The sequence below is a fragment of the Lynx rufus genome, unplaced genomic scaffold (genome assembly GCF_022079265.1).
Source record: "Lynx rufus isolate CCGP_SWC_20201006 ecotype Redwood Valley unplaced genomic scaffold, mLynRuf1.p SCAF_9, whole genome shotgun sequence".
NCBI classification, from domain to species: domain Eukaryota; kingdom Metazoa; phylum Chordata; class Mammalia; order Carnivora; family Felidae; genus Lynx; species Lynx rufus.
This window is the reverse complement of record NW_025814897.1, coordinates 3,804,288-3,830,738: the sequence shown is the minus strand read 5'-3', so window position 1 is coordinate 3,830,738 and position 26,451 is coordinate 3,804,288. Positions and strand designations below refer to the sequence as shown.

At 40.3% G+C, this 26,451-nt stretch overlaps 1 protein-coding gene and 1 pseudogene across 3 annotated transcripts in view; both read right to left on the bottom strand.

The window, feature by feature from the left end:
* Positions 1 to 26,451, bottom strand: part of GRIA4 (glutamate ionotropic receptor AMPA type subunit 4) — a 398,973-nt gene that overhangs the window by 287,542 nt on the left and 84,980 nt on the right. The window lies entirely within an intron of this gene.
* LOC124506483 (60 kDa heat shock protein, mitochondrial-like) lies at positions 1,833 to 9,624 on the bottom strand (annotated as a pseudogene).

Sequence of the window (26,451 nt, the reverse complement as noted above, 5' to 3'; positions counted from 1 at the left end):
TTCTCCAGGGGCAAGTTGCATTCCCCCCCCTCAATTATTAAGAAGTATTTTGTGGAGAAATACTTAGAGACAACTCAGACATCCTGTTTCTTATCATAGCTTCACCTATTAGTTTTAGCATCCATCAATAATTCTTTCCTGCAACAATTACCGTATTGTTTGCTTACCCGTGATTTTCTGTTTGCATCCTTTCTTCTACATTATTCATTGCAACTATATTGTAGACAAGGGCTGTCTCTTCTCCCCTATTTACTTATTTATTCAGTTCTTTACTGTTGACATCATTTGGGACTCATGGATATTTACTTATTCTTTGGTTGTCTAACCTTATGACCATTACTTGTTCTTTGTTGTTTTGTTCACATTGTCCCAGATTTTGGCCATTGGTAGCTTCTGTAAGTTGGCTACTGAATCCTTTGCCTCATGCTTTACCCAATCATTTTATAAACATTTCCTTGCTTTCTGATACAAGATGATCTTGCCTCATCCTATATTTTATCTGTTTTAGCCCTGTTACCATCCTTTTTTCTTTTTTTTTTAATGTTTATTTATTTTTTGAGAGACAGAGGGAGACCGAGCATGAGTGGGGGAGGGGCGGAGAGGGAGGGTGACACAGAATCCAAAGCAGGCTCCAGACTCTGAGCTGTCAGCACAGAGCCTGATGCGGGGCTTGAACTCACGAATCACGAGATCATGACCTGAGCTGAAGTCAGACGCTTAACCGACTGAGCCACCCAGGTGCCCCTGTAATCACCCATGTTTCTAAAAGTCATTGTCCTTTAATTGTAGAATGCTATTCAGGAATTAAGATCTGGATGCCAGGTGTCTTCATTGCCCCTGGAATGTTCTTGCCTCCAGATCCTCTCAGTAGACAGAGCTAGGAAACACATGTATGGACACTCAACACACACATACATATTATAATTATTTCTATACCTAAGGTTCTGTATATATATTGAAGCCATGGGTTCATACTTACACGTCCAATTTTAGGGCTCTTTCTAGCATTTCCCCTTTTCTTATTTGTAACCCGGCTCTTATTACCTACAATATATTTACCTATCTGCTAAATCTTAGTATGCACATAGTATTTCAGAATCTCTAGTCAATACGTTTGTTAAAAACAAATTTACACAATATAGTGTATGTGGTGGGGGATATATTTGCATATGGTATGCAATCAAAATATTGTCCCTCACATCACTTAATTATTGTCTTCTCTACCCCCTTCGATATAGTTATGTCATTCATTTATAACACCGTCAGGTAAATTTGTTATTTTTTTGTATTCTATTTTGGGTTCCCCCACATCCTGGTCGGTTTTATTTATTTATGTTTTGGGGTATGTCCTAAAAGACAGTGCTATACAGAAAACGAAGAGAAGTTTCATTCTGTTCACATTCTTGAACTGCCACTCCTACCCAACTTATGTTGGCAACCGATCTCATTAGTTTCTGGTTTATTTTTCTATATTTCTTTTGAAGACATTAGTGGATAAATGTGTATTTTCTCATTCTCCCTTTTTCATTACATAAAGAATAGCACATTATAGACACCTTCACAGTGTATTTCTTGTTTGTTCATTTATTTTTTTTTTTTGGTGAATGTACAAATAGCCTTGTATTTAACAATACAAAATAAATTATCTGTAGGCATGGACAATGGCAGTGATAGATCATGCTATATTGTTAAATGAAACTAGTAACTATGGGTATATTGAATTTCTTAACATCAGCCAGCCTTTTCAACTTCTTTAACTGACTTCTCTAAAATTACTGGTGAGAAACATTGCCTCAAGCACCCTGTCATAGTTTATTAGTAATGGTGACGCACTATTCTAGAAAGTAGAACATATCCTCCCTGACCATTCCACCTGTTTCATGGTCCTTCTCTTCAGCACCCGATAAAACAGTTCTTATTAACTTGGTTGGATCAATGATTCATTTCTCCATCACATTCACAAAATCTCCAAGGAGAATATCAGAACCAACTTTTGAGAAACTTAGCGTAATTATCTCAACTATCAATGATCTTACAACAACTACTTTCTTAGTAATGACCTTTGTAAGCATATTTTTAAACGTTTATTTCTTTATTTATTTTGAGAGAGACAGAGAGACAGAGACAGAGAGACAGAATCCCAAGCAGGCTCCATGCTGTCAAAGCAGAGCCCGATGCATGGCTGTATCCCATGAACCATGACATCATGACCTGAGCTGAAATCAAGAGTTGGACACTTAACTGACTAAGCCACCCACACACCCCGTTTGCAAGAATTTTGAGTGTTCTTTTAGTAATTTCTGTATCATTGAAAATATCTTCATTAGCTGGAATTAGCAAGTCTCAGGCTGGAATGCACTGAAGAATAACACAACCCCCTCCCAGAACAACGCCTTCTTCAACAGCTTACATGCAGTATTGAGGGCATATGCAGGTCTTTCTTTTCATTCACTTCCACATCACTTGTCCCACCAACCTGCAGCAGAGCTACTCGATCTAGAAGTTTTTCAAGATATTCATTCAATTTTTCCTTTTCATAATTACCAGTTATGATATGTAACTGCTCAATGATTTCTTGAATAGATTTTTCAATTTGAGTCTGTTATCTTTTCCCTTCGAGCACACTGGCTAATTTTTGGTCACAATGACATCTCTATCCAACTTTTCCTAAGTGTGTGACTGAGCATCAAGATTTAGGGTCAACCTTTCTTCTCTGAACACTGAACCACCAGCATCAATAGCCATGTGTCTAAGTAGGTTTTTCCATTGTCACCAAAACCTGGAGATTTGACTGCTATAATCTGAAAACCAAGTTTTAGACTATTCAAAATGGGTGTATTTAGAGCTTCTCCATTAACATCTTCAGTAATTATTATGAAGGGCTTACAATAAGCATTGACAATTTCAACTGCAGGTATAATGGAGTAGACACCAGACATTTTCTTTTCACCCAATAGAACACAGGCATTCACATTTCTGAGCTTCTGATGTATACTAAGTATGAAGAAACATAATCAAACTGCAATCCAGTAATATATAATTCATTATTCAGTGTTTCCCATCTTTTGGTGTCTTTACATCCTTCCTTTCAATCTTTTTCACTGTATAAGAAATGATATTGCTCATTTCTTGGCTTGCAGAAATAATAGCAACCTAAGTGATTTCTCTGGGGCTCAACACAGGTTTGAACTGCTTCTTAAATTCATCAATCACAGCATCTACAGCTAACACCACACCTTTCCTAATTTCCACTAGATTAGCACCTTGGCTAACCTCCAAGCCTTCCTTGGCAAGAGAGGATACTGATGTGGTAGCAGTGGTGGGGGAATCTCTGGTCTTTTTCTTTGTGTTAGTGGCAACATCATGAAGAAGTAGAGTCCACACATTGTTATCTTTATCCTTTAAGTCAATTGAGACTGATACTCTGGGACTACTCACTCACTAATAATTGCTAATCATCACTCCAGCATCAGCTCAAAGCATTAAGGCTCAGATACCTGCACCAAATTTTACATCTTTGGCATAAGCCTGAATGAGATGAGGAACCATTGCCTGCACAGTGGCCTCACCTGGTGAGGCTGTGGGCGTGCACCTGAAGAGGCAAGGGAGGCAGTGCTCAGCACACAGAGCAATCAGTCCGTGCCCCCTCTCTGCGCTATGTCACCGTCTGTGTCACCCAGTGGCTTCCATCCCTTTCCTGGTGGCCCAGGCCTGGCAATCTGCATGCACCATGCATATTTTTGTTTTGAATGTTAACAATAAGTCTTGGAAATGTCCCCATATTATTTCATTCAGGTCTTCATTCTTTTTCAGTTTCTTGGTACTCTACTGTGTGGATGCATCATACTTTAATCAAACACTATCCTGTGTATGGGCAATTTAATTGCTTCTGATATGATACAAATCAAATAACCCTGCAGGGAAGAACCTTGTGTAAATATAGTATTCGAGGAGTACCTTTCAGAACAGATTCCTAGTAGTGGGACTGCTTGATCAAACCATACACACATATAAAGTTCTGTTATTAAACTTCCACCAGAAGGACTGTGCCAGTTTACATTCTCACTAATAATATAGGACGCTCCCTGTTTAGCCACAGCCTCACCAAGAGGATATGTTGTCATACTTTTTAATTTTTACCCATCTGATCACTGAGAAATGACATTATTTTAATTTGTATTTTTCTAAGTATGTTTGAACTTGAAAAGATATTATAATTAAGGGCCATTTTTATCTTTTTAATATGTGTGAGTTTGTGCTGATGTCTATTTCATATTTTCTATTGTTTTCAGTTTCTTTTTCTTTGATTTTAAGAGTTCTTAATATATTGAGATTATTAGCTCTTTGTGTTACATGCTACAAATATTTTCTTCTAGTTTATCAATTATCTATGATATTGTGAAGACATTCATCCCTGTGTTCTTCTAGTTCTTACATGTTTTCATTTTTTATGTTTAAATTCTTGATCTCTGGAGTTTACTCTGGTATATCTTATAAGAACTGTATCAAAAATTTTTTTCCAAATGGTTACTCAGATGTTCTACAACCATTACTTAAAAAGTCCATCTGGGGTGCGTGGTTGGCTCAGCTGGTTAAGCCTCCGACTTGAGCTCAGGTCATGATCTTGCAGATCTTGAGTTCAAGTGCTGCATCAGACTCTGTGCTAACAGTGCATAGCGTGGAGCCTGCTTTGAGATCTGTGTCTCCCTCTTTCTCTGCCCCTCCCCTGCTCATTCTCTCCCTCTCTCTCTCTCTCTCTCTCTCTCTCTCTCTCTCAAAAATAAGCAAACATTAAAAAAAAGTCCATCTGTGTCCCAGTAATAACGCAAAGAGAGTAGCTGTATCATAGAATATGTTCCTTACGTACTTAGATCTATTTCTGGATTTTCTACTCTGTTTCCCTGGCCTCACTGTCTGCTTATGTGTCAGTGCCACACTAATTTAATTATGGGTACTTTGAAGTACACCTTTACACCTTTATATCCAGGGGAGGGGGAGGGGCTCATAGCTTCTCATAGATTTTCTTTTTCAGTGTTTTCCTGCTTCTTCTTAAATGTTTTTCCATATGAACTTGATTATCAATTTGTCTTATACCACACACACACACACACACACACACACACACACCCCAACTGCTCGTGTTTTGATAAGGACTGAGTTACGTTTATAAATTAATTTAGGAAGAACTGAAATTTTTATAACATTGCATAATCTAATACAAGAAAAGGAGATGTCTGTCCACCTGTTCAAGTCCTCTCCTGTGTCTTTCTGTTTTGTTTTAAAATTTTCTTCATGAAGTTTCTTATCACTTAAATACTTCATCTTCTTTGTTGGAGTTGTTATAGCGTTTTTCCCCCACTCATCCACATCTTTCTTAGGCTGCTTGAGAAACTCTCAGCAAATACCCATGTCCTCCTCCAATGCTCTCTCTACATTGGATCCAGAGTTATCTCTAAAAAATGTAAATTTGTTCATTTTCTTTCAAAGATTTTGAAAAGCTTCTGCATTTATTAAGATGAAGACCGAATTCCTAACTAGGCCCACCCAGTCCCCCATCTTCCGGCCCTCACAGACGGCCACTTTGTGGGCTTTAACCACACTAGCCACTTTTCTTTCTATGGGGCCTTTGCCCCCTCCCCACTCAGGCTATAGAGCTTGAAGAGCAGAGCACCTGCCCCAGCCCCTCCAGTGAAGGTCAGGAAAGAAACCTGGAGAGTGAAGACATGGGCGGCCACGGTTGAGAGAGGAATCCCAGAAGTGTGGCTTCTCATGCATTTGGAGAAAACACGTATATGTGAGTGTGGATGCTGTGGAAATAGTAAGAAGAACCACCCCCCCCCCACACACACACACAGCAACAATGCATGGAACTGTACTATCAGGTGATGGTGACCCCTTCTAGTGAAGAAAAGGAGAGTGGTGAGTGACTGCCCATTCTCTCCAGCAGCACCCGGAAAACTGAGACAGGACCTCTGTGACTGGGGGAAGGGAGGAGATCTGCAAAGAGGCAGGTAAGATTATGAATGAGCATGGAGGGGATGCAGTTCCTGCTTCTTCAGGACTTCAGGAGGAAGCCCTCCCATGAGCCCCTGGATGTCCCTCACCTGAGGGTCTCTCTACCTGGTCTGCAGGCACCCTCAATGCCCCAAGTGTTACACACTGAGTAGGCTCTTTGGGTGCGCCCCTAAGTACAGCAGCTGAGAGGCCCAAAGCAGGCCAGGGTCTGTGGGCAACGGAGAAATCACAAATTTGAGCTACAGTGCCACCTTCTGGAAAATTACAGAGAGCTTTCTAGTAGCTAGGTGGGAGAATATGTAAAAAGACATAAAAGACATAAAAACTAATTTAGAATTCTGCCAGGGGCGCCAGGGTGGTTCAGTCAGTTAAGCCTCTGACTCGTGATTTTGGCTTGGGTCATGATCTCACGGTTCGTGATTTCGAGCCCCATGTTGGGCTCTGCACTGACAGTGTGAAGCCTGTTTGGGATTCTCTCTCTCCCTCTCTCTTTGCCCCTTCCATACTCATTGTCTCTCTTTCTCAAAATAAATAAATAAACTTACAAAAAAAAAAAAAAAAGAACTGTGCCACAAGAGGGAGCAAGAAGAGTGGAATTACCCTTACAAAGACTGAAAACCCCAGGTAATAACAGCACCATTGAACAGAATACCCCTCCCTACCTAGAGGCAACTAGGAGAGAATTTTGCTACTTCAGATGCAAAGGCAGCAGTGTTAAAAATACAAGAAACGTGAAAAACCAAGAAGGCATGTTATCATCAAAAGATAATAATAATTCTCCAATAACTGAGCTCAAGGTAATGATATTTTACGAACTAGCTGATAAAGAATTCAAAATAGCTGGGGTGTCTGGGTGGCTGAGTAGGTAGAGCACCCAACTTCGGCTCAGGTCATGATCTCACGGCTCGTGGGTTCAAGCCCCACATTGAGCTCTGTGCTGACAGCTCAGAGCCTGGAGCCTGCTTCAGATTCTGTGTCTCCCTCTCTCTCTGCCCCTCTCCTACTCACATTCTGTCTCTGTCTCTGTCTCTCTCTCTCAAAAATAAACATTAAAAATTAAAAAAAAAAAGAATTCATAATAGTTGTTTTTGAAAAACTCAGTGAGCTACAAGGAAACTCAGAAAGGCAATTCAACAAAATCACAAAAAAAAATGCAGAAATCCTGGAGCTGAAGAATGCAATGAATGAAATTTAAAATGCATCTGCAGTGAGCATAACAACTGGAAGACAGAAGAGGCAACTTGGAGGGTAGGAGTTTGTAAATAAATCATTTAGAGGAGAACAAAGAATAATGTAGAAAAGAGAATATCTATGTGATCTATGGGATTTCATCAAAAGAACAAATATTGGGGCGCCTGAGTGGCTCAGACGGTTAGACGTCTGACTTCGGCTCAGGTCATGATCTCTCAAACTCAGGTTTGTGAGTTCGAGCCCCACATCAGGCTCTGTGCTGACAGCTCAGAGCCTGGAGGCTGCTTCAGATTCTGTCTCCCTCTCTCTCTGCCCCTCTCTGCATGCTCTCTCTCTCTCAAAAATAAACATTGAAAAAAAATTTAAAAAAAAAGAACAAATATTAGGGTAATCAGGGATCCAGAATAAGAGAGGGTAAAGGAGGCTGAACATTTATTTAAAGAAATAATATCTCACAACCTCCCAAGCCTTGGGACAGAATCGGGCATCCAACTTCGTAAAGCTAATAGATCACCTTATTATCTCAACGCAAACAACCTTCCATAAGACACATGATAACGAAACTGCCAATAACCAAAGATATAGAGAGAATCCTAAAAGCGGCCATATATTAAGAGATTATAACCTACAAAATAATTCCTATTAAACAATCAATATAAATGAATCAGTATCGTGTATGAAATAAACATACAGAAATCAGGAGCACTAACAATTATACAATAATAACAAAACATCTGAAAAAGAAATTAAGAAACTATGACATTCACAACAGCCTCAAAAACAATAAAATATTTAGGAATAAATTTAACCAATGTCAGGAAAGAGGTGTATAATGAAAATAACATGACTTGAAGAAGACACAAATAAATGGAAAAATACCCTGTGATGTGGATCAGAAAAAATAATGTTGTTAAAAGGCAAATAGTACTCAAAGACATCTATAGGTTCCATGCAATTTCTATCAAAAGTCCAATGGGATTTTCCATAGGAAAAGAAAGAAAACTCTCCTAAAATTTGTATGAATCCACAAAAGACCCCAAAGAGCCAAAACAATCGTGAGAAATAACAAAGCTAGAGGCATCACACTTGTTGATTTCATACCATAGGCCAGTGGAACAGAATCAAGAGCCCAGAAATAAACTCCTACATCTATTGTCAACTAGTATTTGACAAGGAAGGCAGGAACACTCAATGGGGAAAGGATAATCTCTATAACAAATGGTGCTGGGAAAACTCATAACCACATGGAAAAGCTTTAAACTGAACCCTGATATTATACCACACTGAAAAATTTTCTCAAAATGGGTTAGAGATATAAACATAAGATCTGATACTGTAAAACTCCTAGAAAAAAAACATGGAAACGTCTTTAACGTTGGTCTTGGCTCCTTGATGCTCGTGTTGATTGCTATACTCATTTCTCATTTCTCTCTCTCTCCTCAGGCCTCCCTATTCCTGAAAGCTTGAAACTGAACCCTGATGTTACACCACACTGAAAAATTTTCTCAAAATGGATTAGAGATATAAACATAAGATCTGATACTGTAAAACTCCTAGAGAAAAACCATGGAAACCCCTTTAACATTGGTCCTGGCTCCTTGACGCTCGTGTCGATTGCTCTACCCATTCCCTCATTTCTCTCTCTCTCTCCTCAGGCCTCCCTATTCCTGAGACATAGCAATATTGAAATTAGGCCAGTTAACCCTACAGTGGCATCTAAGTGTTCAAGTGCAAGGAAGAATCACATTTCTCACGTTCAATCAGAAGCCAGAGACGATTATGCTCAGGGAGGGGGGCATATAGAAAGCCAAGATGGGCCAAAAGCTAGGCCTCTAGTGCCACACAGTTAGTTAGCCAGGTTGTGAAGAACAAGAGAAAGTTCTTGAAGAAAATGAAAAGTGCTACTTCAATGAACACAGAAATGATTAAAAAAAAATCAGCCTTCTTACTGATATGGAGAAAGTTCTAGTGGTCTGGATAGAAGAAGAACCAGCCACAACATTCCCTTCAGCCAAAGCCTAATCCAGAGCAAGGCCCTAACTCTCTTCAGTTATGTGAGGACCGAGAGAGAAGAAACTGCAGAAGAAAAGTGTGAAGTGAGCAGAGGCTGGTTCGTGAGGTTTAAGGAAAGAAGCCATCTTTGCAACATAAAAGTGCAGGTGAAGCAGCAAATGCTGATGTAGAGCCTACGGTGAGTTGTTATTCAAAAGGCCCAGCTAAGGGAACTAATGAAGGGGACTACGCTAGACAAAAGAGTTTTGATGTAGATGGAACAGCCTTCTCTAAGGAGAAGATGCCTTCTAGAACTCTCCTAGCTAGAGAGAAGTCAATGCCTGGCCTCAGAGCTTCACAGGACAGGCTGACTCTCTTGTTAAGGATTAATGCAGCTGGTGACTCAGTGTTGAAGCCTATGGTCATGTCCACTCTGAAAATCCTAGTCCCCTCCAGGATAATGCTCAATCTACTGTGCCTCTCTTCTATAAATGGAGCCACAAAGCATAGATGACAGCACATTTGTTTACAACATCATTTAACTGAATATTTTAAGCCCATTATTAGGATCCAGTACTCAGAAAAGACCCCTTTCAAAATGTTATTGCTGATTGACAATGCACCTGGTCACCCAAGAGCTTTGATGGAGATGTCCAATGATATCAGTGTGGTTTTCATACATGCTAACACAACACCCATTCTGCAGCCCATGGGTCGAGAAGTAATTTCAACTTTCAAGTTCTGTTGTTTAAGAAATACATTTTGTAAGGCTATAGTTGCCATAGACAGTGATTCCTCTGATGTGTCTGGGCAATGTAAATAGAAAACGTTCTGGAGGGGCGCCTGGGTGGCGCAGTCGGTTGAGCGTCCGACTTCAGCCAGGTCACGATCTCGCGGTCCGTGAGTTCGAGCCCCGCGTCGGGCTCTGGGCTGATGGCTCAGAGCCTGGAGCCTGTTTCCGATTCTGTGTCTCCCTCTCTCTCTGCCCCTCCCGCGTTCATGCTCTGTCTCTCTCTGTCCCCAAAAAAATAAATAAACGTTGAAAAAAAAAATTAAAAAAAAAAAAAAAAGAGAACGTTCTGGAAAGGATTCACTTGTCTTGATGTCAATAAAAACATTCATGTTTCATGGTCAAAATGTCAACATTAACATGAGTTTGGAAGAAGTGGATTCCAACCCTCATGGACGACTTTGAGGGATTCAAGACTTACGTGGAGGAAGTCACTGCAGATGTGGTGGGAACAGCAAGGAAAGGAGAATGAGAAGTGGGGCCTCAAGATGTGACTGAATTGCTTCAATCTCGTGATAAAACGTCAGCAGACGAGGCATTGCTTCTTATGGACAAGCAAAGCAAGTGGCTTCCTGAGATGGAATCTACTGGTGAGGATGCTGTGAAGACTGTTGAGATGACAACCGATGATTTAGAATATGACATTAACTAAGTTGATGAAACAGCAGCAGAAGTTGAGAAGAGAGATTAATTCTGAAAGAAGTTCTGCTGTGGGCAAAATATATCAAACAGACTTGCATTCTATAGAGAAATGTTCATAAAAGGAACCGCCAATCAATGGGGCAAGTTTCACTGCTGTCTTATTTGAAGAAATTTCCACGGCCACCTCAGCCTTCAGAAGCACCACCCTGAAGGGTCAGCAGTCCTCAACATCAGGCAAGCCCCTCCACCAGCAAAAAGATTCTCACTCACGGAAAGCTAAGATGGCGGTTAGCAATTTTTAGGAATAAAATTCTTTTCAAATTAAGATATGCACATTGCTTTTTAGACATAATGCTATTGCACACTCAATAGACTACAGTATAGCATACACGTAACTTTTATATGTATTGGGAAACCAAAATATTTATTTGACTTGCTTTATCGTGGTGGTCTGGAAATGAACCCACAATACCTCCGAGGTATGCCTGTGTACGGAAAGGAAATGAAAACAGGACAAAGAAGAGATGTGTATACTCCCATAGTTTTGCAGCATTATTCATAATATCTAAGATATGGAAACAACCAAAGTATCCATCAACAGATAAATGGATAAAGAAGATGTGGTATATACATATAGTGAAATAATATTCAGTCATGAAGAAGAAATTCTACCATTGCAACAACATGGACAGACTTAAAAAGGATTATGCTGAATGAGACTAGTCAGAGAAAGACAAATACTGTATGATATCACATATATATGCAATCTAAACAAGTAAACAAACAAACAAACTCATAAAAACAGAAAATAGAATGGTGGTTACAAGGGGGTTGAGGGTGGAAAAATTGGGGGAATGTTGTTTAAGGATATAAACTTGCAACCAGTAGATACGTAATTCCTAGAGACACGAGGCAGAGAATGGGGATTATAAACAATTTAGTATTGTACATTTCAAAGCTGCTAAGAGACTTTAAGTAGTTGTTCCCATCATAAAAAGGAAATGGTAATGATGAGACATGACAGAGGTCGTACGTAGTGAGTGCTATGGTGGTAATAATATTGCAATATAGGAGTGTATCAAACCAACATGGGCCACACCCTACAATACACGAGGCTGTATGTCAATTATCTCTCACTGTTAGAAAACACTATATGTGTTATGTATTCTTAGTACTGCGATTTGTTAATACCTAAAAACCATTTTATCGTATGAGTTTTTTTCCATTCCCTTTCCACCAGCCATTAGTTTTACATTTTCCTCATTCTTTGGTTTTCCTATTATCTTTATGACCACTATTATTTTTGTTTGGTTTTGTAAGTATATATACACATGCATTTAAAATTATCTGGGGCTCCTGGGGGGCTCAGTCGGTTGAGTGACTTTGGCTCAGGTCATGATCTCCCGGCTCACGGATTCGAGCCCCATGTGGGGCTCTGTGCTGACAGCTCAGAGCCTGGAGCCTGTTTCAGATTCTGTGTCTCCCTCTCTCTCTGCCCCTTCCTCACTCAAGCACTGTCTCTCTCTCTCTGTCTCTCTCAAACATAAATAAACATTAAAAACATATTCTAAAAAATAAGTAAAATAAAATTATCTTACAATTATATTTATCCATTTATTTTTGTATTTTCTTGGAGTGCTCCAGATTCATCTCAATATTTGGATATTCAATTCTATTTTCCATTTATTTTCTATTTAATTAATTGGAACTTGTAGTTTATCTTTGAAGGTGTAATGATAAGTTAACTTTTCTCCAATGAATAGAAAGAGTATTCACATAAGAATGTTAAGTGGCTATGTAAAAATTAATATATATCTGTGCTCAAATATTTACTCTTCAGGAAAAATATAAATAAGAAAACGTGTAGTTTTTTAAAATTTGTTTATGTGTGTATTTATTTATTTATTTATTTATTTATTTATGTATTTATTGACAGAGAGAGAAAGAGCACACACACATACAAGTGGGGAGGGGCAGAGAGAGAAGGAGAGAGAGAATCTCAAGAAGGCTCTGGGCTGACAGCAGAGAGCCTGACGCGGGGCTTGATCTCATGAACCATGAGATCATAACCTGAGCCAAAGTCAGGCACTTAACCAACTGAGCCACCAGGTGCCCCAAGAGTTTATAGTTTTAAGTCATACCCCAATTTTAGGGGAAGTCATCTTTAAGTTCCATAGTATCAGGTCAGAATGTGTAGTAAGCTTATTAATTTGTTCATTTTCAGGTGCTGTCACACATCCAACAATTAACACTTTTCAGGGGGAAGAGGCTAAGAGAAGGTGCAATCTTAATCAATGATTTCCCCACACTGTTTAATTGCATTCAAGGAGGTTAAAAATTGTTTGATCACACCTGCTGGAAGTACCAGCCAATACCTTAAATAAACTTCATTTCCTATTCACACGAACACACACACTGTCTTTAATAATGGAATGGAATTCTTGATGGACATGGAATGGATACATACTGCCTTGAGATCAATGCTTTACTTTAAAATCACACAGGTACATATTGTAAAGCCTCTAATTGTCTTGAAGGATCTGTGAACTTCCAAAAGTGACTTCTAAGCAGATAAAATATGGACACTTATCCCGCACTATCTCCATGCATATAAAGACCCTTTCATTGTGATTAAGAACTAACTCATTGAACACATAATGCTGAACATTTACTGTGTGCCTAGCACTGTGTCAAGCTCAGAAGGTATATTTGCAGTCCAGTGGGTAAAGAGGAAAGTAAGAAAAGCATTTCAGGGGCACCCGGGTGGCTGAGTCAGTTAAGTATCCAACTTCAGCTCAGGTCACGATCTCACGGTTTGTGCGTTCAAGTCCCGCGTTGGGCTCTGTGCTGACAGCTCGGAGCCTGGAGCCTCCTTCAGATTCTGTGTCTCCCTGTCTCTGCCCCTCCCCTGCTCTCTCTCCATCTCTTTCAAAAATAAATAAAACATTAAAAATTTACTTTTAATTTTTTTTGGTGTTTATTTATTTTTGAGAGAGAGAGCGAGAAAGGGGCAGAGAGAGAAGGAGACATGGAATCCGAAGCAGGCTCCAGGCTCTGAGCTGAGGCACAGAGCCCGACGTGGGGCTCGAACTCACGAATCGTGAGACCATGATCTGAGCCAAAGTCAGACACTTAACTGACTGAGCCACCCAGGCATGCCTAAAAAATTTATTTTTAAAAGAAAAGCATTTCAGCACTGCGTGTTCTCAGCCCTTAGCGCTTAGGGATGAGCACAGTATGACAAATGTGCAGGGTAAAAGATCCCTAATTCAGTCTCAGGGGGTTAGGAAATCTCTGGATAAGGCAGTCTTCAATGTGAAATCAGAAATGGGAATAAACTCTAGTAAAAGTAGGAGAGGACTTTTACAAAGGGTAGGGAAGAACATGCACAAAGTCCAGGGTCAACACAGAATGTGACTGCTTCAGGGATTTTCTAGGTAACTCAAAATGACTGGAACTCAAAGGGATCTGGGGTAGTTGGGAGGCTGGAAAATGAGCAGGTGTCTATTCACGCGTGTTGCCTCACGCCAGGGTCAAGAATTTGACTTAGCTCTGAAGATTTATCTTCAGAGACGCTGATATAGATTTACATTTTTGTGTTGTTAGGAGAATGCACTGCAGATGAGCCAGGCCAGAGGCAGGAAAGCCAGTGAGGAGGTAATTAATGCGTTTGTCTACACAAGACGTGAGGGGGGCCCAAACTAATTTAATGTCAGTGGGAATTGAAAGAAGAGGACAGTTTGAGGACAGAGCTGATTTGTCACCGTGAATGCTTGGATTTTAGGGGCAGGTTGTCAAGGAGGGTAGCCCAGCCCTGACCTGGACATGTAGGTAAATGTATTCATTGAAAAGTCGTCAGCATCTAAGTCATTGTCACATGGGATTTGCACACCTTTGCTGGCAGGGAAGCTTAAAAGGGAGGCACGTAATTGGGCCACAAGGGGGTGAAACTGGTAATAGGAGTGATGTACTCTGGCTTCACAAGACGTGCCTGGCATCAGCCTGGAATTGCCAAAGCAACTGTCTCACTAAGTAGCGAAGGGGAAGGCCGTGTGGGAAAATTCTGGAACCTACCTAAGGCTCAAGAGTTATACCAAAAATGAGTGGATTCGTTTCTCTCTCTTTGTCTGCAGTTATATAATTAATGCGTCACATCAGGTCGATGGTTGTCAAAAATGCTTCTGCCGCTGCGAGCTGTATCATCATCTCAGAGGGACGCTTCTAGAAGCAGCTCCCTGCACTCCCCCTGTAACGCCAGCGTCATATAATAAACTATCACATCTCCGTGCTTTGTTAGGCAGTATATGACACGCACGGATTTACAACATTCATCCATTCATTCACTCAGCAAACATTTATCGAGGGTCCCACTAGCTCCTAGGCACTGTTCCAGGCATGGGGAATAAAACAGTGAATAAAACAAAGCTTGTGCCTTCACAGAGCTTTTGGTGATGGAAGACGATTAATATGCCAGATGGTGAAAAATGTGAAGAATGATAAATCAGGGTACGAAGAATGTCAGGTGTGGGCTGTGGTGGACAGCTGTGCCATTTCTAAGGTAACTAGGGTGGTTATGATGAGCCTGTCTGATGAGATGATGTTCCAACCGGGCGAAGGGTGGAGGGAATGCATCATGTGGCTATCCATGGGACAAGCGTCTCCAACCGAAGGATTAGCAAGGGCAGAGGCTCTGCAGGGTCAAAGCAGGAACATACTCCCAAACTCATGGAACAGCAAGAAATTTTATTGTGCCTCCACGATATATACGCTAGGGTCCTGTGCAATCTCTAGGAAGGAAAACGGAGATGAATAAGCATAGATTTTGCCCTCAAGGAGTGTATTCTTAAATACAGGAGCTAAAAGAGGTAGACAGTCGAAGGTGTCAATATAAAGAAAAAGTTGTAATATTACTTCTGGTAGAGTGGCTTAGGAAAAACGAAACACTGCTTGAAAACCGGAAGAGCAACAGATACCAATGTTGTGTCCATTCCCAAGTGACCCAGAAGGTGGATGATACCTGAAGTCATGGTCATGCTCATAGGTCATTACGGTCATGTGATACGATCTCGTCCCAGGCAGCACAGCTTATTTCCTGAGTTATTCTAGCAACCTTGCTCATAGGTTCTCTTGAAAATCAAATAGCAAGTTTGGAGCACCCAAAGGGATGCAGCTGGTCTTTTCCCCGGTCCATCCTGCACATGGAGCACATGGAAAGGGTCTTCAGGAAAGGTTTCCCGAGGGAACGGCTACATCAAGAGAAACCATGTGCCCCGAGTTGAAATGATATTCATGAAAACATAAGTCTTGACGATTTCAGCATTAATCAAGAGTAGAAATGAGGACAAGTGTACTGGGAGGAAGCTGTGTATATACCCCCAAATAATACACTGCAGCCGGGAGGAAGTTAGGAGACGCGGGCACAGACAGACCGAAGTGACACAGCATATTCAGAGACTGGGTGGCTCTTTTGTGTGAAGATTTGGGACCGACTTCCCATCTAAATGGATGCCCTTTAAACGGCAGCATGTTCTGTGAATAGTGGTGGCAGCTGCAAAATCAAAGAATCATCACAGCATGTGCTCAGGGAGAGGGCCCGTGGCTCAGAGAGCAGTCTTTCCACCACGCCTGCACGTGCATCGTCACGAGCGTCCGGGGTCATCACCGAGAATGACCGACAATGGCACCATATGCACACAGTGCTGTCCCCTCATTTCCGAGGTGACTGTGCATATTCTCTCCGGTTTCCCGACACATGAGACACAAGAACTTTTCCTCGGTTTCACTGCAGTGCGCTCGAGGCCGCAATTACTTGCACATTGATTTGATCAAAGTCTCCCCTTGGTGTTTTATTGTGAGCAGTTCTACGTTACTAGGGAAACAGACTCGAGTCTGAGTCTCAATGAATGGCATCAAGGATTAAAATTACCTCCACCCCTACCTGAGCTCTACTATAGCCGCAGGACTGTTATCCTAATTTGAAGCTTCCCTACGCACAGGAAAGATTTCAGGCAAATTAAGAGATGCCACGTTTTTCTCTAAATTTCTACATAAAAATATTCATCCTATTTGGGGCACTGTTAGGAAGCTTTCAACCGTCACCTTATACCATTACTGCACGGAGTACATGTCACGTGAATAATTTTCATTATAGTAACCTAATAGTAACCTAATTAAATTACATTTTACGGCTCTACCATTCACTAAAAACTTCATGTGTCTGCACATCAAATCAAGAGTTGTGATAAATGAAAAATGGCTGCTGGGTATAAAATCAGTGCCACATTAGCAGAAACTTCTATAAAGAGATGGATTCACTTTCCTTATCTCTAGAATGATACGTGATTTCTAGAATGGTATTTCCCTATTTCTGGAACGTGAGAAACGCAGAGGAATCACCTCGTCTACGATAATAACCCATCCACACCCAGCCCCCATCCTCCAGCAGAGAGGCCAGCTGAATGTGTCCATGAATGAATGAGCACAGGTGTTTTGATTCCAGACAATTCAAATCATCGTGTTAGGGAGCATTCAAGTTAGGGAGTATTTCTCAGAGGTTCATAAAGCACTGTGCATTCTTTTCCGAAGCACAGGCTTCCTGACCATCTGGAATATGCTGGCCTTCCTTACACCTTATCCTACCTCTTGGCTGGCTGAGTCCACACTCTTTTCAGGTTGATTTCAGCCTAGGGTTTCTTAACCTATTTTTCTTGAGTGGAACATAGAGGCCTAAATTGTAGGCAAAAAAAATTGTAGGTGAGCATATGTGCATCTGAGCATTTTTCTGGAGCAGAAGAGAGAGAGCTTACGGCTTCTATCGGCTTTTCAGAGGGATGCTGTGTCCCAACACAGGTTAATAACTACCTTTAAGTGCCTTTTCACACATCATCAAAAAGTCACTCACTGTGTTCTGAAGGCTTTTTTTTTTTATTATTTGTTCCAGAAAATAATAAAGTAATAATTATGTTAGAAAATATAGACAATAGTTATTTTAGAATATGAAATATGTTAGCAGGAAAATGCTACTCTTTTATCTCTCAGATACCGCATTTTACGCAGGATAAAATAAACTTGAAAAGTCCTTACCAGATGCGAGCATTTCAGTACATTACATGTTAGTAAGAAGTAGTATCTTGCAAACTACAGAGTGCTTCTATTATCAAATGTGACACAACTTTAGTACACAAACTTCTTTTTCATACATTCTGAGTGCCTGTAGGAAGCCCACAAGGATGATATAATGACTTTGTACAACAACTATTTGCACATTAAAGACAAAATGTTTGACTCATACAGATTTACTGCGGTCCTGCCTTGTGGTTAGGCTCAGTGGTCTATGTTCAAGTAGAGGCACAGGAGAATTAGACGCACCTTCATCCTGAGGGGTGTAGCCCAGCGTATGGAGAGAGGCAGTGATAAAGGCAAGTGAAAAGTCTTACTCAGAGGGCACACCAGGGGCCCTGGAGGAACCTAGGTCAAGTGCCTGACAAGTCTTTTGGGCTTGGAGGCAGTTTCCAAGATGAAGTAACTCCTCAGTAGCCGGTGTGAGTAACCCAGGAGACCCGAGATGGGGGAGAGACACTGAAAGATCAATGCATCAGGCAGCAGGGGCAGCCAATATAAACATCCAGACATGTCAGGGAGGTTGCCTTTTTACAGAACTAGAGATTTTATCAGGAGAACTGAAATGCCAAAGGTTTCAGCCTTTTAAAAGGATTTGCTTGCCTCTCATCCAGAGGGCAATGGGATCTATTAAAGACTTGAAACCAGAGGATGCAAAATTGTACACAAGAAAGTAAGGCTATGCAGCATTTAAAGTGTTCACAAGCTGGTGGAGGCACCCTGGAGAACAGCATGGGGGGGGGTCCTCATAAAGTTATAAATAGAACTGTCCAGGATCCAGCAATAGCACTACTACATATTTACCCAAAGAATACAGGAGTGCTGATTCACAGGGACACATGCACCCCAATGTTTATAACAGCACTAACGACAATAGCTAAATTATGGAAAGAGCCCAAATGTCCATCGATGGATGGATGGATAAAGAAGATGTGGTATATATATACAATGGGATATTACTCGATGATCAAAAAGAATGAAATCCTGCCATTTGCAACTACGTGGATGGAACTGGAGGATATTATTCTAAGAGAAATTAGTCAGAGAAAGATGAATATCATATGATTTCACTCATATGTGGAATTTAGGAAATAAAACAGATGAATATAGGGGAAAGGAAGCAAAAATAAGACAAAAACAGAGATGGAGACAAACCATAAGAGACTCTTGAATACAGAGAACTGAGGGTTGATGGAGGGAGGAGGGTGGGGGATGGGCTAGATGGGTGATAGGCACCAAGGAGGGCACTTGTTGGGATGAGTGCAAATGTTGTATGTAAGTGATGAATCACTAAATTCTACTCCTAAAACCATTATTACACTATGTATTAACTGGCTTGGATTTAAATAAAATTAGAAATGAAAAAAAAAAAAGGGTTCACAAGTTACTGGCTGAGCAAAATCAGTTTGAATACTTCAGGCCTTGAGAATTTGGTTTCCAAAATCATCAGGATTAAGGAATGGCTCCTAGCCAAAAAATACATTTAAAAAATCTAAACTAAATTCTCATTTCCTGTCAAAGAAACAGCCATTCTTTGATGGGAAATAAAAACAAACAAATGTAACTATAAAGATTAGAGGACTTTAAGATTGTGCTTCAAACACAGTCATAGATTGCTTCGCTACAGACTGGGAAAGAAACACTGATTAATTGGCATTGTTTAAGTAAGGCCACTCTTTCCAAATTTAGGTAAGAAAAATGGGAGAATCATGACAAGAAAAGACATCTGTTTTCCCCCTCGCATGAGGATAAAAACATAAGAAGCTCAACAAGAAGAGGAAAGACGCCAATGCTGATGACCAGCAGTGACGTTAGCCATGGAGTCATTCCCTAGACTGTCGTTGGCCATGGAGCCATTCCACAGACCGACGTTGGCCATGGAGCCATGCCACGGACCAAGCAAGAATGATGGAACAATGAGGGCAGACACTGTCACAGCAGAGAAGAGAATGGCTAGAAAAAAATGGCAGATATACCAGGTCTGTTAAAAACAAAACAAAACAAAACAAAAAACAAAACAAAACCGAAAAATTGTAAGGTACCGAATACAGGGTTCTGCGAGGTAACACACAGGTGGGAAATGGGTAAAAAAATTTTAAAGATATTTCAGTCCAAATTAAATGAAAAGACAGCATTTTAGCATGTAAATATACGCCAGTCATCACAGTTTGACCGTTGGAGAAAAGGTGTCATGAAGCAAGATGCTGGGTTCAGATCTGCTACGTCCTAGCCACACACCCTTGGGCAAATTAACTTTAGTCCCTAAATTTCACACCTGTTTAGACTTTTGTGACATAGTAAGTAGACGGTTAATGGCCATTTTTCATACGATATTTCTAATAATCACAGTAACACTGTTAAATGGAACCTACCATCCACAGTTTTAGATATGAAAACTAAATTTAGTACGAGTTAAATAACTTACTGAACGTTACACACTTAGAAGTAAAAAAACAAATTCCTACATAAAGGGGTTTTTAAATACACACACACACAGAGTATCTTATTGACTTCTAAGATTACAACACTCAATTTAGGACATGGTTAACATAATTACTCAGTTTTACTAATTTGATGGAACATAAAGATCAAAGTAGTTTCCAAAGTACATAGATGCTACAACTTAATTTTAAAGTGCTCTAAGTTGATCTCAGAAATAAACAGCATGGACAATACAAATAAGGCTAGGGTCAAAGTTCGGCTCCTTTAAGCAACCTAATCAAATCTCAACATCAGGAGATAAGGGTTTCTGTCTGTCTTGTCCATGCTGTCTCTTGAGCATCTTGAAGACTATTTGGTACAAAGTGGGCTCTCAAAAAAATATCTTTTGAGTAAAGTTGTTTTATACAGGCAGCTAAATTTTAGATTCTTAGATTGTAGGACACTGCATTTGGACATTGGACAAGCCTAGTCCTCCACTAGGAGAGGGGATGGGCAAGAAGTAATGAATGCACAACAAAAAGTATTTTAGAGCAGTTAGAAACAAGACACTGGCGGTCTGGGTTAGAGGTCTTCAAAAACATGCTTCTGGAGGGAGGGAGGGAGGGAGGGAGGGAGGAAGGAAGGAAGGAAGGAAGGAAGGAAGGAAGGAAGGAAAGGGAGAGGGAAAGAAGGAAGGAAGGAAGGAAGGAAGGAAGGAAGGAAGGAAGGAAGGAAGGAAAGAAGGAAGGAAGGAAAGGAGGAAGAGAGAGAGAGGAGAGAAGGGAGGAAGGAAATGGGAAGGAGGGAAGGAAGTGGAAAGGAAGGAAGGAAATACTATGTACTGTGTTAGGATTTACAATGAGCAAACAGGTAAGCCAGCAATGATAAAACAGAAGAGTGTAAATACCATGCTAAAAAGAATACCTGCAGAGTCTTCACAAGATAAAGAGTGAACACACAGGAAGAAATGCCAGATTCTCCAGCCTTCTGGGAAATCATGTCTCTAGGAATATTTACATCCTGTCTAAGTTCTAGAGTTTAAAAATATATAGACCGCTCTACAATGAAACAATCAAAAATTTTGCTCTAGGGGCGCCTGGGTGGCTCAGTCGGTTGAGCGGCCGACTTGGGCTCAGGTCACCATCTCGCGGTCCGTGAGTTCGAGCCCCACGTTGGGCTCTGTGCTGACAGCTCGGAGCCTGGAGCCTGTTTCGGATTCTGTGTCTCCCTCTCTCTCTGCCCCTCCCCAGTTCATGCTCTGTCTCTCTCTGTCTCAAAAATAAAAGTTAAAAAAAAATTAAAAAAAAATTTTGCTCTAGGGGCACCTGGGTGGCTTAGTTGGTTGAGTGTCCAACTCTTGATTTCAGCTCAGGTCATGATCCCAGAGTCATGGCTTGAGTCCTGCATTGGGTTCCATTAAGCTGAGTGTGGAGCCAGCTTAAGACTGACTCTCTCTCTGTCTCTGTCTCTGTCTCTGTCTCTCTCTCTCTCTCTCTCCCCCTTTGCCCCTTCCCCACTCAATCATGTGCATGAACATGTTCTCTCTTTCTCAAATTAAAAACAAAAACAAACAAACAAACAAACAAACCCTCTGCCTTAAAAATTTTTTTTTTGGCTCTATTTTAAAAATCAAAACCACTGATGTAGTGTTTTCTTGTAAATAGCGATTTTTAGAAATTCTAAACCCCAAGCAGTGTTTTCTTTTCCCTTGGCCAGATATCATCTTCCATGCTGTTGACAAATTGAGTACTGATCAGATGCAAGAATATAGTCATAAATAATATTTTCATATTCCACATACACAAGTAGCTTATATGTATGTTATGTATTATTGTATGTACATTTGTATTATTAAAGTGTATGTGTGTATTATACATATACTTTGCAGGAGAGTAAGTAGCAAACTTTAGGATTAGTTGTATTTTTATTCTTTTCTTTTTTCAAATGATGACTTGATTCGATTCTGGTCCTTTATTTTACTTAGTTATGACTTGTAATCACTGGCTGATTTAAAATATTTTTAAAAACCCAACCCATTAATATTAATAACATAAAATGGCATGGAAATCGCTGCAGCTTTGAAATCCATGCTCTCGGTGAAGTCTGAGGCAGATAATGACCGAGCTATTTAATAGCAGAATACCGTGAATCCAGAATCTCAGCTAGGTTTTGTTATTTTTTTGCCAAGAAGCACAGGATATGCTAAAAATGCTGTAATTTTCTTTCGCATGTTTCATGTATATTTATATTTCAGTAATCCTCAAGACTACATTATTTAGCTGAAAGAAAGAATAGTATAAATGGGCTTATTTATATTAAATATTTGCATTATTTCATAAATGAGAAATTACTCTTGATGTGTTACAGATGAGACCGTTGCATTTTTGGACGATTGCCATGTGGGTGCTGACTTATAGAATGCAAAGCCTCTAGTTCCAGAATTCTATATCTCTTGGGGCTAAAACTTAAAATTGAAATAATGAGTTAACCAAAATATGTAAAAGCATAGGCTGACAAATGGCTCTTTTGAGCTTAGCAGTTAAATGGGTATGATATTCTATCCTTTTGATTTCGATTTCAAAGGGACATGTTAAGATAGATTTTTTTTCTGGGTTGATCTTATGCTATTATGACTGAAAACAGTACTACTCTCCAGTCAAAGGGATGGGGCTACAGAAGTTTAGAGCAACCTGAAATGTTTCACTGAATGTTTAACTTGACCCAGTCCTTGTCATATCTCTCCAATAGCACGGGGTGCCTTGAGGGCGAAGTATTTCCAACAATCATGTTTACAATGGTGCTTTAGGCCTAGAAATCACTCAACAAATAACACCTGTAGTGCAGCGGTTTTGTTTTGTTTTGTTTTGTTTGTTTGTTTTCAGAATAAGTGATTACATATACGATGTTCAGGGCACACATCTACCCACAAGAGAGGTACTCAATACATGACTATCATCATCGTCAGTATCATCAACACCATCAAATTTAAACATTCCCTAAATTCTCTAAGTTCTCTTACATCTCCGGGATGGTGTATCTTCCAATGAGGTCAGCACTAAGGTACCTGGTAACTCAGTTCGTGTTGATTTTAGATATTCTAATGTGTGGTTTTATAATCCAGCAACATGTATTTATTATATATCTATTATCTAACATTATGTGCTGGAATTCTGAAATATGTTTCAGTAAAAAATAACAATTCATTTAATCATCTAAGTAGTCCTTTGCTGAGATTCCCTTACTTTCTTCATTTTACAGATGATGAAATTGAGGCACAATGTTTTAAAATGTTTAATTAAATCAAGCGAACTGTTTATTATCCAAACATCTTTGCAGAATTCAAGTTTGGTTTTCAGACGAACATTTAATTTCTCTTTCTGGCTCACATATAAAAAGGGCATAGACTATATTTCTTATGTCTTCGCAAGAAATGTCTTATTCTGTATTATTTTTATCGTCTATATTTAAACATCACTCCCGGGAAGCTTATTTTACTTATTGATTTTTGATTGTTCAATTTTGTCACCCTCAGGAGGCACACAACGGTCTAACTGGGCTGTTGTAAATTACTTACAAAAATCTGTAGCCCCAATCGTGCCTGCCCGTGCTACACAGCAGGCTAGACAGACGCTAAAGGGCTAACTGACTAGCGAACCTACTGACTAATTAACTAGAGAAATAAAAACTCTGCAAACACAAGGAGTGGGCAATGTTCCTGTCATCTTTGTCTTTGCTCCATGTCTGTTTACTCATGAGTCAGTACAAACTGTCCAGGAAGCATCTGATTTTGCTTATTCCCCTCAGGGTTCTACCACCTAGCGTCCTGACCTCCTATTCCCTGCCCTTGGCTGTTCAAGGGCAGGACTAACACTTGGTGACATCATGATGCTCCCAGGAAAAGTGTCTATTTATATTTCATGTCCTGATTTTAAAAAAGTCCTTAATATTGAAGAAAATTGATACAATCAGTTATTTGTGTAGAAGAGAAGGGTCACAATGATTCCTTGCACACTCTTACACCTACCCCCATCCACATGGCGTCTTAAGAGTCTCGTTCTGACTTAACTCCAAACACACCTCAGGATTCAAAGGCAAGTTCAGCATCCTCATTTCAAACATGAGGAAATAAAAACTTAAAATGAAACACATGCTCACAGAAAGAGGAAGATGGATGGGAAAATTAATTAACCCACAGTTTAAATATTTAATCTTGAAGTTGATTATGATTCTTTAATAACTTTGCCTTTATTAAAAATGACTGGGATCTGGGATGTGAATTTTTTTTACATCTCTGATAAAGGTCACCTGGATCAATCCTGGGCCTCGGCAGGAAAGTGATAACCCGTAGTGGGCGGGTGAATATTCTCAAAGTTCTGGGATAAAGCATTCACGTATCTTTTTATCCAAGATACATATTTCTGTTATTTTAAATATCTTGATCACAAAAATAGTGAGAATATTGTGGAGTAAGCTTTTTGTTCATCCCTAGTCTCTTACTTTGTACCCTTGCTTTAGGAATGCCCTACGTCCGCATCCCTATTCAGACCCTTTGTCCCCAACTCTATTAAGAGTCGGGGCGCCTGGGTGGCGCAGTCGGTTAAGCGTCCGACTTCAGCCAGGTCACGATCTCGCGGTCTGTGAGTTCGAGCCCCGCGTCAGGCTCTGGGCTGATGGCTCGGAGCCTGGAGCCTGTTTCTGATTCTGTGTCTCCCTCTCTCTCTGCCCCTCCCCCGTTCATGTTCTGTCTCTCTCTGTCCCAAAAATAAATAAAAACGTTGAAAAAAAAAATTAAAAAAAAAAAAAAAAAAGAGTAACCCCGTCATTGTTTATTAATTTCCATGAGGATACAAGTGACAGACTGCTACTTACTGCATTAACCCACACAGGGCACATTTTACCACATAAGCATTGCAGATCAGTCAAATGTTAAAGTGGTCCAAAAATTGTGAGATTCTTTAAAAAAAGGTAAAGGAAAAAAGGAGAAGCTTCTCTCAGCAAGTGAATGTGAGTCAAGTGAAGAAAAATAATGTTGACCCTATTAACTATAAGGGGAAGCTAACTGTAAACTTTCGAAGGGCAGGAGCAATGGGGTTGCCATGGAAATCAGGGGATACTCTGATAGGGCAGAAAAATCATGCGATCAAGGGGCACGGAGACATTATTTCTTCCCTCTCTCTCAATCTTCCACTCCCTCTCTCTGACTTTGAAGAAAAAAAGATAGAAGGCTAGGCACCAAGGGAAAACGCCAGTGAAATGATTCTTCTGCCAGGGCCAGCAGAAGGCTGCTCTAGATAAGGGGGTTAGCCTAGGTGTAAGGATGAACGCTAATTACAGACGTGTAGCTCAGAAACGCGATGGCTCTTCAGTGAGGACAGGCTAAGCTCCAAAGTTAAGGAATAATCGTGCTTCTCAGGCGTCTACAGTCACAACCTGGTAAGGTCCGACTCTGCAAAAGTTAGTTGCTAGAGAGGCTGGACCTTGAAGCACAAAGTTTGGGGTTGAGGGCATGAAAGCCTTATAGCATAGGACTGGCTGGCCACTTAGGAAAAGGAGAGAGAATAAAATCATAATAAACATCCACCTAGACCAATATTTTGAATTAGAAAACTAAGTGTTCTGGTTCAATGTTTTTGAAAAACCTTGCTCTTGAAGGTGACACTCTTTTGGCATCTGTTAAGTGATTTACTTTTGTAAATTATAGGGCAATACCTTGGCACTACAACTTTAAACATACTTAAGGAAATAATTATGATATAGGGGCGCCTGGCTGGCTCAGTCAGTGAAGCATCCGACTCGATTTTGGCTCAGGTTGTGATCTCACGGTTCGGTAAGTTCGAGCACTACGCAGGGCTCTGCGCTGGCAGCGCGGAGCCTGCTTGCGATTCTCTCTCCCTCTCTTTCTGCCCCTCCCCCACTCGTGCTTTCTCTGTCTCTCTCAGGATAAAAAAAGGAAAATAATTGTGATACAAAATTTTAGAGGCTTCTTTATAGAACAAAGTTCAGTTTAATTCACGACCCTGTGGTTTCACAGTAGACCTGAGACACCAAGTTCTACATCATAAGTGGACTCAGGAAGGAAGTCTACAAATCGCATACTTTCCCGGGGCATTTACTTTTTCATAGGGGGCAAAGCCTTGAGTTTTTGCAGGGGAGAACAAGCAGCAGATGGGGGCTCAGGGAAAGCCATGAAAGCATTTTTGTTGTCTCTTAAACGATAGTAGAAGTATTATTTCATACATTCCTCCTCAATTCAGATGTCTCCAAATTAACCCAATCTCTTT